Consider the following 14,688-nt stretch of genomic DNA (forward strand, 5'->3'; position numbering starts at 1 on the left):
TATGCCCTTCTTTTGGTTATATCAGATTCGTTTTGACCTTCTTGGTTGGCAAGTCTATGTTTTTTGTGTTTTGCCCCTTCTTTTTGTTCTTTCTTGGTTAAAGTGCTCTCTCTTTTGGGCTTTCTAGATATGCATATCCTGAGTTGGGCTTTTACTGAATGTTTGGTGGTTTGTGACAATGATTGGGCCTTGCGGAAGGAGTTGTTCTTATCTTTGTGGGCCTTGTTTTGGGCTTTTTGAGTCATGTTGGCCTCTTTGGTCCATTTTCTTATTAGTAACTGCTTGGTGGTTATGCATTTACTCTCACCATGTGGTTTATGACTGGTCGTACTCCCTCAGCGATTTTCTCTTGATCCGTGGTCCTCCATTTACTCCTAGCGTTTGGAATTCTGTCCTTGTTTCCCATTTATTTGGGTGACCATTCGGATCTTGCTTCTGAAGTGCCCTTTATTTCTTTACAAACCACTAGGCTTCCTCTTAGGGTTGTGTTCTTCTCTTTTCTTACCATTCTCTTCTTTGTGCGTCTGCGACCCATTTCCGTATCCTTCATGTAAGTTTTCTTTTCTTTTAGTCTCTGTATGTTTAGATACCTGTGCTTGTATGGATCTCAAAACTATTTGTTTAAGAATCTGTTAGTCCAGTTAACTATATATTGTGTTCTTTTCTATCTCTTTTCTTGACTATTTAAGTTTTCCTTGGTTTATGTCAGTCTCATTGTTTTGCTGTTTGATCTATGTTTAAGTAGGCTCTTAGGTATTTCATAGATCAGTATGGTTTTTTAGATCTTTTTTTTGTTTTTGTTATTCTCATTATTTTTTTGGTCGGGTAAGGAGTATTAGTTTTCCGGTTAGTGCTGGTTTTGTTATCAATCACCGTGTTGAGGCCAACCACCCTTTCAATAGGCATCAATTGCCTCTGTTAGTAACTAAACTTGCTTGTTTAGATGCTTCCTTAGGAGTAATTCCTGTTGTCATGAACCTGTATGTTGCTTCATTTCTGTGATAAGCCACCAAGACTTGAAGTTGGACTATATTCTACTGAAAAGCAGCCCGGTGTTGTGCCTAAAATTTGAAGCTATAAAGAAAGAGCCGTTTATTGTTTTGCTATTTGATCTATGTTGAAGTAGGCTCTTAGGTATTTCTTAGATCACTAGGGTTTTTTTATATGTTATTGTTTTTTGTTTTTGTTATTCTCATTATTTTTTTGGTCGGGTAAGGAGTGTTAGGTTTCCGGTGTGTGTTCTTTCCTTCGTCATGTGCTTGAAGTATTTCTTTTTGTTTCTTAAGATTGATTTAGTTATGCTCTGATATTTTTGTATCTTTCATATAGTTGTGTTCCTTGAACTCAGACTTTGCATTTGGATATCATCTACAGTTTCTGGAAGGTATGTTCTAATATCTTTTATTTTTATTTGTCTTGTTATAGTTGATAGTATGACAATCTAGTTGATAGTATAATGATTTGGATTTATAGTATTTGACTATTTTTTCCTTCTTATTTTTGTGTATTTTAGTAAGTTATTTAATAGTAGTGGTAATTTTTGTGTATTATTGTATTATATCTATAGATCTGAATTAGTTTTTTTTATTTTAGATGGCAGGTATAATGGAAAACAAGCCTATTTTGGGTTATGTGTTTGAGATTCTAGGTTTGAATGAGGGTGAGCAGTCTCGTCTGATGGCAGTTAGGCGGATGCACGCTAGTGGTGACACAGTCTCTACTATCGCTTGTGGTTTGAAACATATTGAGCGCAAGCCAATAACTATGAGAACGATGGTCAATGAGAGCAAATTCTGTGTTGATGATCATGATGGTGTTGTATTTATTTTGGCAAATCAGGATTTTCTTCCTCAAAAACTTTGCAAGTGGTTGATTTTAGTTGGTGACACTGTTCTTCCTGTTTATCAAGTTAAGAGTATTGTCTACAGGACTGGCTCTTTCAAAGCTTTCATGGATATTCCAGTTAGGATCAAGGTATTTTTCTTTTACTCTTTTTAGTAATATATTTGTTTTTGTTTAATTTTCTTGGAAATGTAGTTGTTTGCTACTGGTCTTTACTTATTTTAATGTTTTTGGGTTTGTCACTGATTGATGTTTAAGTTAATACATTTTCTCCTTTTATGTTGTTGATCTTGTTTTTTCTTAGGTTGTTTCTCAAAGAAATTCAATTGCTCCTGAAGCTACAGTCCCATTTACTCTACAAGATGAAGTAGTGTCTTTGTTTGTTGTTGATAATCTGGATTTAATTGTTGGAGATCAATCTCAGTTAATTGTTGCTAAGGGTTTGACCAGTGAGAATCATGTTAAATTAGTGGCTCGGTTTGTTAATGAAAGGACCTTGATGTCGCCTAGAGGGGGGTGAATAGGCCTGTTTAAAATAAACTCACAGCGGAAGTTAAATTCTAGGTGCGGCACTGCTGCTCCCAAGGTGCAGCACTGCCGCACTGCGGCACTGCCTCACAAAAGTGTGGCACTGCCGCGCCTGCAGACAAATTCGAACTACAATTCAAAAACTACCCAAGGAAGAGTAGATCGAGCAAATCACTGATGTTCCTGGGGTAGTGTAGAGCCTATTCCATCACCTGGATGTCGATGGAAGTGCACGAGCAAGTAGATCGGGACTAAACCCTAGAATCATCACAAATACAAGTATAGCAATGTAATTCACAAGAACACAAGTGAGACACCGATTTATCCCGTGGTTCAGCTCGCCACTAAGACTTGCCTATGTCCACGTTGTTGAGGTTACCACAAAGGCTTTGGGTCTCTTTCAACCCTTTCCTCATTCTCAAGTCAAGAGAATGAACTCTTGAGATGAGGGGTGATTTTGCTAGCTGTTTGAGGTGATTACAAACCTCCCGGGGCTGCCACACAAGTTGGCAAGCTCCATGGGTGAACGCTCTGGCCGGCTAGGAACAAAGCTCCAAGAGTAATAAACACAACAGCCGACCAAATGTGAACCAAGTGCTCTAGGAGTTGGGAAATCAATGGAGCTACTCTCTAATTGAGTTTGTGACCCTTTTTCCTCAAGGATTAATGGGGAAATCAATGGATTTTCTTGAGGGCTTGAGGTCAACAATGGAGGGAGAGAGAGAGAGCTCATGCTCTGCTTTGGACATGCTCAAGTGAGGTAGAAGAGGTAGGTCTCACTTGGGAAGGAAGGGGAAAGGTATATATATACCCCCAACCCCCAACGATCACTTAAATCATAGATAGCCGTTGGGGAGGAAAGGGAAAGGTATATATACCCCCAGCCCTCAACGGTCACCGCACTCATGGGGTCGGGCAAGACGAAGCCTGTGGCCTCAAGGTCGGGCGAGACGGAGCCCGTGGCCTAGAGGTCAGGCGAGACGAAGCCCGTGACTTTAGGGTCGGGCGAGATGGAGCCCGTGACTTTGGGGTCAGGCGAGACGAAACCTGTGACCTTGGGGTTGAGCAAGATGGATCCTGTGACCTTGGGGTCGGGCGAGACGGAGCCCACACCAAGGGGTCAGGCGAGACGGATCCTATGACCTTGGGGTCGGGCGAGATGGATCCCGCACCCAAGGGGTCGGGCGAGATCATTTAACACATCTCGAGCCATCCGGGGAAGTCAGCGTGGGTGCTAACTTCCTTGTGCTACGGCTCAAGTGCGTCAGTGCCTGTCTTCAAGTGCGACAGTGCCACACCACATGAGATAGCAAGGGTAATAGTGAAGTGAGGACTGTCTTGGCTGTGAATCTAAGGATGCGTGTGGTTGTTTGAGTACTTGGTAGCACATATTAGCTTAAGCATTGTGTCCCCCTTTATCGTACGGCTTTTCCTATACTCAAATTCAAGATATAAAAGAATCTTAAACCTCTTTTGAGTTTGAAGCCATCTATATTTGTAATTGGGGGCTCCTCCATTTCGTGTTGCATCCTCGAATATAAATTCTCTGCTTGTCATCTCGATAAATCTCATTAGTTCTCTAACTGTGTGGTCATTATCACCAAAACCCACAATTAAGGCTTGATTGCACTTTCAGAGCAAACACACTTTGAGCATGTGACTTGAACTATTTCCATACATATGAGTTCACCTCAATGGTTTCAAGTCACTTTCACTAATGATTTGATCCTCAAAACAATATGACTCCTCATAGCTTGATTAGTTACTCGACTCAATGCAGGTACTCTCTTCTTCACCTTAGCCATGGTACCTCGGTCCTCAAGCCATCGCTTGCCCTTCACCTTCGCTTAGTCCCTCGAAGCCTTTTCCTTGCTATCTTTACCTTATCAAGCCATACTCAAGTCACATCATATTAAGTATCCATTGAAAAACCATTTCTTCAATAGTATGATCCTTGCTTAAATATCTTCTAGATATGAATGTTGAGATCAATCAAGCTTTAGTTTGATTCACATAAAGACATATGAATCATCATCAATATGGTCAAGCCAATTCACGATTCCTTATATCCTCTTTATTTTAGCTTGACACTCCTAATACTCACTTCAATATCTATCTTCATACTTCTAGCTTGATCAAAGCAATGCAAAGTGATTTTCCAAATCTTTATCCATACAAGCAAACCAACATAGAGACTGACTTATATCCAATATGAGTTGTGTCCTTTGTCATTTAAAACTTTGCTTGGTATTTCTTCACTTATGCATTCTTGACTCATTCTCCAATCTTTGATCAAAGCTAATCCACTATCAAACTCTTCTTGTTCATGCAAAGCAAGCCATTATTGAGACCAATCCAAAATCATCAACTCATGTCTCTTTTAACATTTGCCAAATATGCTTGCTTTCTCATGATACTATGATATTCTTCAACATAGAAGCCATTTCATCAACTCCATTTGCATTGTTGTCTTTCTCTTGAAATATATTGTTTCCATGATCTTTCAACACAACAATACACAATTTGGCTTGATTTGAACATTATATGGAATATCATCGAGTTTGCCTTCTTGTTGAACCTATATACACTTCTCATTCCATAGTCCACAAGTGTATGCAATAAACTCAATTTCCTGTTCAACACTTAGCAAACTTGTTAGGCCTTTAATGGTGTTTTCATTCAATTTACCAAAACCCACTAAAGGGCTAGATGCACTTACAGTTAAGCAGAATCATGGTGGTGATTTTCTGTGTACTTGCAAGTTTGCATATGATCCAACGAATGGTACTATGTATGTAAAGGTGAATGATGAAGCGGATGCAAATCTGATGGCTGGAAGATCTTTTGAGGTTGCTGGTGAAAGAATGTCCTTCTATCGTATTCTCAGTATCAGCGTTCGTTCAGAAGAAGAATATATCTATCAGGTTGTGAAATGCCGTCAGATGTTTCCTGATATCAGCCTTGAGTAGGTTGCCATCAGTAGAAGCATTTTGTTTGTGGAACTTTTGTTGAAGTGACTGGTTGTTTTTGTAATAATTGAACAATTTATGTTTGTGGAACTAGAGTTTTTATGGTACTTTATTATCTTAGTGTTTGTAATATAATTTGCTTTTTTTTCTTTTTGTATCTGTTTTCTATGTTTGCTTCTATATGGAGGTTGTCAGGTTTACCTTTGTGGTTCTGATCTACTGTCTTATCTACATGGTCAGGTTATCAGGTAATATTCTATCGTTAATTTGTTTGTTTCTATGTAGTATTTTTTTTAGTCTGATTCAGCTTATGTTTTCCTTGTGCACTGTAATGATGGATGTCCATGGTGATTGTGATTATGATGAGTGGAGGTTTTGATAATGATAGAGATAAGTTACTCTTTGTCTTTACATCTAGTCAATTTAGTAAAATGAGTTGATGTTGCAAGTTTTTTTCAGTTCCTTTGTTTTTTATTTGTACTAATTAGTTAATTGTATTTTTACTGATAGGTTGATGTAACTTGGGACGAGGTATTTTTTTTAGTTGATCTTAGCTGTAAGTTTCTTTGTTCATCTTAACTGTAAGTATCTTTGTTCATTTAATTATTTCAGTGTATTCAGGTTTTTTGCCTCTAATCCAACTATTGATGTGATGCAGATATGTATTATGAAATGGCCATGTGGTACTGCTGATGAAAAAGTAAGTCGTCCTACATGCTCCTCTTTTGATTTCGTACTGGTGAGAGGTGGTTCCATGAGGCTGTATGGTCTGCTCTTTGTGATTTTGATTTATGCACTTTGATTTGGTTCATGTTTTTGTTTGAGGTGCTGGGCGTACTCTTAATTCATGTTTTTATTGGTTTGAGATTTTAAGTAGCATGTGTCCTGAACTCTGTGTAGTGTGACTGGTTATTATTAATTTGTGAAGTATCTGCCATATTTCCCATTTGTATTTGACTTCCATAGAAAAAATTTCATTTATAGTTGTAAGTCAAGTCTGTAGTACATTTTCATATGGTTGATATTAGCAATTGGTGTTACCTGTCAGTCATTTGTATCGAAAGTACCGTTGTGGTCTTAGCAACTGAATGGTCAACCCTTTGGTTTCTGAGTTTTGCCCATTGTTTTAGTATCTTATTGCAGCTGTTTCTGTAGTACATTTGGTTGATGTTATTGTTGTAGTAGTGTGCCTTAAAGTTGGTAGTTATACATGTATGCGTACTCAACAAGGCAATAGAACAAATGAGTTTGTGGTGCCATCTTTTAAGAGTTTCAGCTTTTGGTAGGTTCACTTATATGCTAACACTACTATTTTTACATCCTAGGTCTCAATGCATTTTTTTTCCAAATCAAAGTGTAATTTTAGTATTTTGTTGGTGTAATTTTTGGCTACCATAGAAAATATTTGGAAATATTTCTATATGAAGATTATGTCTTTTTGTAAGTATGTGTTTTGCATTTGTGAAGTATCTGCCCTATTTCTCTTTTGTATTTGGCTACCATAAAAAATATTTGGAAATTTGTTTTTTTGAAGATTTTGTCATTTGTCTTTTCTATTTTAGTATCTTACTGCACCTGTTTTGGAGTACATTGGGTTGATGTTTCTCTTGTAGTAGTGTGCCTTAAAGTTGGTTCTTATACATGTATGCTTTTCTGTGGTTGCTTTTAGTTATCAATGTTCATTCTTGTACGCCTGAAATAGTTCCTTAGTAGTGAGTTCTTGCATTCGGTAGTTTTAATTACATTTTTATATGGTTGATGTGACCATTTGGTCAGTCAGCTATTTGTTCAGAAGTGCCATTGTGGTTTTAGCAACTGGTTGTGCGAGGCTTTGGCTTCATAGTTTTGCCCACTTCTTTTTTGTCTTACTGGAGCTGTTTTTCGAGTAGATTTGGGTTGATGCTACCCTTGTAGTAGTGTGCCATATTGTTGGTTGTTAGACTCCTATGTATACTAGTCAAGGATATAGATGAAATGTGTTTAGGGTTGCGTCTTTTAAATGTTTTAGCTTTGTGTAGTATAACTTATATGGTAATATTACTATTTCTACATCCTAGGACTCATTATAATTTTTTTCAAATGAAACTGTAATTTTAGTATTTGGCTTTCAGCCATGTGTAGGTTTGCATTTATTTTAATTAATTTATTTTGCATTTGTGTAGTATATGCCCTATTTCTCTTTTGTTTTTGCCTTCCATAGAAAATATTTGGAAATTTTTGTTTTTGATCATTTTGTCATTTGTTTTTCTGATTTCCTTCACGCAGTAGAAACTTTTTGGAATATTTGTTTTTTTTGAAGAATATTCTATATGTGTATTTGAATTTCTGTTGTTGCTTTTAGTTATCAATCTTCATTCTTGTACTAGTACTAGTATGGCAATAGTTCCTTTGCGGTGCCTGTCCAAGTATCCAATTAGTACGTTTGAGATATGATTTTTCTGAATTCCTAGGTAGTGCTAACTGTATACTGTGCACCATTGTTGTATTTGTATTGTCTGTATACTCTATTTATAGTGTCATATTACTATATTTACAATCATTTGTTCAATGTAAATTTCTTGTCAGATTGTTGTAAATTTATATCTTTGTTGATGTAATTTATTATCTGAATATTTTGTGTAAGTTTGCCTCCTGAGCTTTTAAGTAGCATGTGTGCTGAACTCTGTGTATTGTCATTTTTTATTATTTGTGACTGTTGATTTTAATTCTGATCATTTGAATTTGTTGTATATTATTTGGACCAACAAATTTTGATCTGAGGTTCAGGAAATCCGGTTGTTGGATGGAGCCAAAACAACCGGATTCTGTTTGATTGTAAATCCGGTTGTTTTGGTGCTTTCCAACAACCGGTTGTTTAGAAGGGCCAAATCAACCGGTTTCTGGGTAGACAGGTTCGATAAATAAGATCATTTCTAACAGTTTTCAATAATTCACTCATAAAATATAGAAGATAATTTTACATGAGGAATCCTATACTAACCACTTGAAGACGTGCGGATATATCCGCGCGTTCGGTGATTTTTTTCAAGTGCCAAAAGATTGAGAGGTGGGATTGGTAACTCTTAGAGATGATTTTTTTTCTATTCTTGCCAAAAATCCTAGATTGGGAGGCTTTATTAAGAACTCTTGAAGATGCTCTAATACTTGTTTTTAACCTCTTAATGGCAAATCATGAATTGGAACCTATTTACTATCAGTGTCTCAAAATCGTAATTTTATTGTAGTACCATTTAGAACTTTTAAGCTCTTTGATTAAGCCATGATTCGATGATTCTAATTAGACTTTATGTTTTCCTATTACTTTTAATTATGTACTCTAGTCCTATATTAGGACGATCTTATGATTCCAATCTTACTTAAAGATTTCGATATGATTTGCTACGATCACATGGTTGAGAAATGTACATGTGGAGGAGTAGACCGTGTTGACCAAGTCAAGGCAGTAGTTGACCAAGTCCAGTGGAGGCACGAAGGACTTGGTGATCAGGCGGTTGATGACAAGTGGTGACACGCATCGAGATTGTGGAGGAGGCGTAGCTGATACACTTCTCCAACTGGGTTTGGTGGTTTGGGCCTCAAATTAAACCACCAGCGGATGGTTTGCTAGGTTTGGCCCTCAAAACCTGAGATGGAGTTCGAGGTGGCATGTGGCATCATTGGTAAGCTTGCGTTGAGACGAAGCATTCTCATGAAAGGCTCGTGGCCGTCGGATGCACGGATATCTACTTGGACCATTTTGACCCTAGATTAAGTGGTTAAGCCAAAATATGTAAGGCAAGTTTGGAATGTGTAATAGCCTCTATAAATAAGAGGGAAGGCTACAAAAACTTGCCATCTCTTCCAAGTACTTTCATTTGAGTCTCTAGGTGCTTAGCTAGAAGTGTTTCCCAAAGTCTGTACTGTGAGAGAGATCCGTGGACGAGAGACTATGTCTGTGTTCCTTTGTAAGGCTAGATCTTGTTCAAGTTGATCTTGTGGAAATAAAGAAGTTGTCCTCTAAAATCAAGGTCCCAAGATCTCTTGCTTTGAATCGATTTGGTTTTTCCTCTTCCTGAACCCTTCTTCTTTGTCCAGGTGGTTTATTTGAATATGAGCTTTTGAGTTTGTTTTGGCTGGATGAATATGTGCTAGGATCCATGAGGAACATGTCTACCAACTAGATTTGGTAGTTTTCTCATTTTGACAAAAGTTCAAAAAACACCGATGTAACACCCTAAAATTTGCAATATTTTAAAATAGAGGAAATTGATTTGTTATGCAAATTTTGTGGGCATTTGAATTTAGGAAAATTAATAAATTTTATCAAATTAAAATCAAATATAGGTTAACATACATGAGTGTGCATTCATGCTGTTGCATAAAATTTTGTATTGCTTGGTTTGAAGTCGGATTTTAAATCGATTTGAATTTGCATTTTGAATTTGCCTTGGAAAAATTAGAAAAGAAAAAAACCGAATTCCCCATCCTCCCTTCTCCTTTAGGCCCAGTCGGCCTGCCTTTCTTTCCTGCATGGGCCTGCTCTTCTTTCTTCTCTGCGCCGGCCCGCATCGCTCCTTTCCTTCGTGCGGCCCAGCCGAGCGCCCGGCCCAGCTCTGTCCGGCCCAAGTCTGCGACGCCGCCCCGCGCTCCTCTTTCCTCCGACCACTGACCGCCCTGGCCCGCCGGCCAGGCGCTCCTCCTTCCTCGTGCCGTGTCCACCTCGGACACTATCTCGCGCCGACGCCCGTGTCCGCCGCTGCCACGAGCTCGGTGTCGTGCCGCCCAAGTTTCCGCGCCCTTTAAATGTTGCCTGACCCTGCGCCGCTCTCCTCGTCTCGTTTCAGAAGGAAGCCGCAACCGCTCGTGCCCTACATCAGCGCCGTCGCAAGCTTCAAAGCCAATGCCGTTTTGCCGAAGCGCCGCGCAGCCTTCATCGTGTCCCGCTTGCCTCTTTCGGTTCGGGTGAGATCCCCATCCCATCCTCTCTCTCGGTGCTTCTTTTTTGTCGAACTAAGCACTATAGACCGAAAACCGAAGCTCCGGCGAGCCATCCATGGCGCCGCCGTGGTCAACCCACCGCTGGTCCTGTTCCGGCCGGCAACGTTTTTTTTCCACCCGCCAGATCCAATCTTGGCCGTCCAATTCTAATCCGGCGGCCTAGGATGAAGGATACCCCTTCGTTCTGGAACTTTGCATAAGAGCCCTTATAATTACTTCAGTATTAACCCGCCGTCTCTAGCGTCTTTTCTAGATTCTGTTTTCTTTTTCTGAAAGCGTATTTTAGTTCGGTTAGATTGAAAATACGTTTTCAACTATTTACAGTTTTGCCGCTCAACTTGTTTTAGCCAAAAAATCTTCGTTTTAACTCCGATTTGATCCGTTCAAGTTGCGTTAGGTTCATAATTAAGTAATCTACATGTTTATACTACTGTTAAGTAGGTTTTCAACTTTTAAAATTTGAGGTTAGATTTAATCTATTATTCTACTATAGGAAATCTTGTTTAATTCATAACTTCTTCGTTTTAGCTCCGATTTTTGTGATCTTCGCGTCTGTGTGTTCGTAGCGAGACGTAGATTCGTTTTCCAAACTTTTTATCCTGATTTTGTACTGTTGGTGTACTGTTCTAATCTATAGCTTTGTTTGCTTCGCATGATTGCTCCTGGATGCTTGTATGTTGCTATGATTATCAAATATAAACGGTGAGCAGTTTGTGGGAGATCAAGGGTACTATTTTGATGAGCAGGAGCAGCAGGAGTACTTTGCTCAAGGCAAGTATAGCATGGGATCATTCTTGTTTCCTATTCACTTTAATTCATTAAATTCATGTCGCATGTGTCACCTTGATAGGGATTCCCTAGAATTGAACTTTTACCTTGTCACCTACGGGTTATGCATTTGGGTAGCTTTGCTAGTGCTCAATTAAACCATGATCTTCTAACTTGACTAATGGTATATGCAATAAACATTAAAATATGATTTTTTAGCAACTTGGAAACAGGGGGCTGGTGTATTTAGCTACTTTCTAAATGCTTTAGATTCCTCTCCCTAAGGACTTATCTATAAGTGATCATCCGGGACTTACAGTACAGCTGTGAGGGCTACATAGCTCTGGCTTTAGCTCAGTATGAGGACCTTTTTTAGCTTGTTAGTGGTTACCTTTATTGGCGTAAGAATGGCTTGCCAAATCAGGTATAGTACGACCTCTGTCCCCATGTGTATAGGCTGCGTGTCAATGTGCCATCGGGAAGGGGGGCTCTACATCTGTTTGCCGAGTGAATCTAATGGCCCTAACTTGTTCGACGAACCTTTGAAAGGCTTCATAGTGACCCCTGTCCGCTCACCTTGGAAGTGTTTTGGGAGTAATTAACCCGGGCATATGGGTATCATGACTCACAGTGAACATGTACAACCTCTACAGAGTGTAAAACTGGTATATCAGCCATGCTCACAGTCACGAGCGGCCTTGGAATATTTATGGAATAGATGAACACTAAGAATTGTCTATTTATGCTATTCATTATTCATGTTTACATTTGATCATGTGTTTTGCATTGGGAATTGAAACAACTTGTTGCTACTCTTAAGCTAAAATTGTGACAACTAAAAGCTGATTGCTGTTAAACCTGTGTCAAGCCTTTTGAGCCTCATGAACCCCATGTTACACTTGTTGAGTACAACATGTACTTACGCTTGTTTATTTTCATTATTTGGATAAAAATCCCGGATGGGTAACAGATGGCTATGAGTATGATGATTTTCTTGAGGACTACTAGACTTGTGGTCAACCAGTCGACGTCTCTGTGAAATGGAGCTTCCGCGAGAGATCTTTTCTTAACTCCGCTACATTTATGTGATAACTCTGTCTTCTTCGTGATGTAATAAACACTTGTGATGATACTATTTATAATTTGTCGGCTTATGTGTGTGACTGATCTCTGGACGCACATAAGATTTTGCACTCCATTTTATCCTTAAAATTGGGTGTGACAGATTGGTATCAGAGCTGTGTTGACTGTAGGACGCAAGCCTAGTTAGCAATGGTCGTTTTAGCTTCTTTTGCTTCACTCATTTCATGCTTTCTATCTCACCCTTATTATTTGCTAAAGTTTTATGCTTCTTTTGCCTTATTCTATTATGAAAATTATTGCTTCTAATCTAATCTAACTAAATCTAATTCTGTAGATGCCTCGTGTCAGCAAGACTACCCGCATCAGCACCGGAGGGTACTACCCGCCTCGTGGGTTGTCCATGGAGCCTGAGGAGGAGGAACCCCAAGAACAAGAATTTGATTCTCCCACACCTGTACCTACGCCTGAGCCAGTCCAGGAGGAACCCAAAGAAGTCGAGGTCGTCTAGCTATCCGATGATGAGGAGGAAGATGTCGTTGAAGAGGATGAGCTGATCTCGCCCCTAGGGTGGACGACAAAGGTGTGGTATAAGCTGGGATGTGAATCCTCTATTTCACATCACCGACTCATGAGCATGCTTCAGACCTACTACAACGACTGGGATGCAGCTGTGAAGTACGTCTACGAAGAACACACGCACCCTCTAGAAGACACCTATTGGAAGACCAAGGTGTGCATCTCCATCAGGGACAAACAGAAAGACGCATATCAGCTAGATTCAAACTATGCACATCATGCTCACTGTGCTACCATGGAGGACAGCATAGAAGATGCAGCCACTGAAGCTTGCATAGGTCTCCGTGGTTGTCGATTCGAGGATATGAAGAATGACCAGTATTGATTCCTCCCTCACGAACACCCGGAATTGGGATGGGCAATGATGGACCCGCAGGGCATGGATCCAACAACCCAAGTGACAGCACACTTTGGTTATGAGTCCGTAGCAAAGATTCGTCGACTGGAGGATCAGTTGAAGGCACAATAGAAAACCATTAAGAGACACCGACAGGTGATAGATGAACAAAGGGTGTGCCTCAACTTGCCAAAGATGTATGAGGAGCTTCCCCATAAGCCTTGCCCATAGATGTTGGAGTCCCTTTTATGTAATAAAACGATAGTAGAACGAGTCAAGTTGAGTCTAGTCAAGTCTATTAGTGCGGTGTGAACAATGATGTGTTTAGTTGATTTGTTATTATGTTTATATATGAGTTAGATTTTTGTAATGAGTGCTGGAACTTTGTGGGCCTGTCCGTAAGTTCCATAGTTAAGAATATTAAAGTTTGAGTCAATAAATAAATAGTTGGGTTTGATACATCTTGTTCTCTCGGAATCTGTTTTTCGGAGCAGCCTGTCTTTATCTTAATGTCAATTAAAATCTACTTGACCAAAAATTATGAAATTTTTATGGGAATAACTAGACTTAAGTATCTTTCCAATGCCTCTAGAATCACCCTCATATCTGATCTGGTTTGTGAGATATTGCTGTTTCAAGATAAAGTTTCTGTGCAGTCTGGAATCTAGGAACAGTTTTAGTTGTATCCTGTTTTTAAGTAACCTAACGACAGAATCTGGGAATCTGGTCTAAATAAAAGTTGTAGATAATTTCTTAAGATTTCCAACCATATAAACTACGCCTCTTTTAGATATCTATAACTCAAGATATGACTGTTTTACCGAGCTGCTGATGTTGAGACTCGTCCAAAAAATTTTCAGAATGTATTCTAACTTGGAAATTTCTAAATTTTGAATATTTGTGTTGGATAGCAGATGTCTAGAAGAGGAAGAGGCCAAGGTCGTGGAGGTGTTCCCCCACATCCACATCCACCACCACCACCGCCACCAACTATCGAGCAACTCTTGGTAGTACAGACATAGCTCATGCAAGCATTGGTGCAGAATCAGCAGAACCAACAGGTTGGTGGGGCACCGCGTGACAAGCGTGGTGAATTCTTGAAGGGCCGTCCCCCGGTGTTCTCTCATGCCACTGATCCACTGAAAGTAGATGATTGGTTTCGTGTAGTGGAGAAGCAACTCAACATAGCGCAGTGCGATGATCAGCAGAAGGTGTTGTATGCGTCAGGACAGCTCCAGGGAGAAGCTCAAGACTGGTGGGAGTCCTTTGAGTATGGATGTCCTGCCAATGCTCCTCATGTCACATGGTAGGAATTCAGAGAGAATTTCAGATCTTACCACATACCTGAAGGACTGATAGAGCACAAGCAAGAGGAATTTAGAGCTCTGAAGCAGGGATCCATGTCCGTCGCTGAGTACCGTAACAAGTTTGCTTAGTTGTCACGTTATGCTCCGAATGAAGTTGTTGATGATGCTGATAAGCAATGTCATTTTCTCAAGGGTCTGTATGATGGTCTGTAACTCCAGCTTATGTCCAATACATACCCTAATTTTTAGACATTGGTGAATCGTGCCATAGTTATTGACAACAAGCGCAAGGAGGTGGAGG

This window comes from Miscanthus floridulus, chromosome 9 (assembly GCF_019320115.1).
Source record: "Miscanthus floridulus cultivar M001 chromosome 9, ASM1932011v1, whole genome shotgun sequence".
Lineage (NCBI taxonomy): Eukaryota > Viridiplantae > Streptophyta > Magnoliopsida > Poales > Poaceae > Miscanthus > Miscanthus floridulus.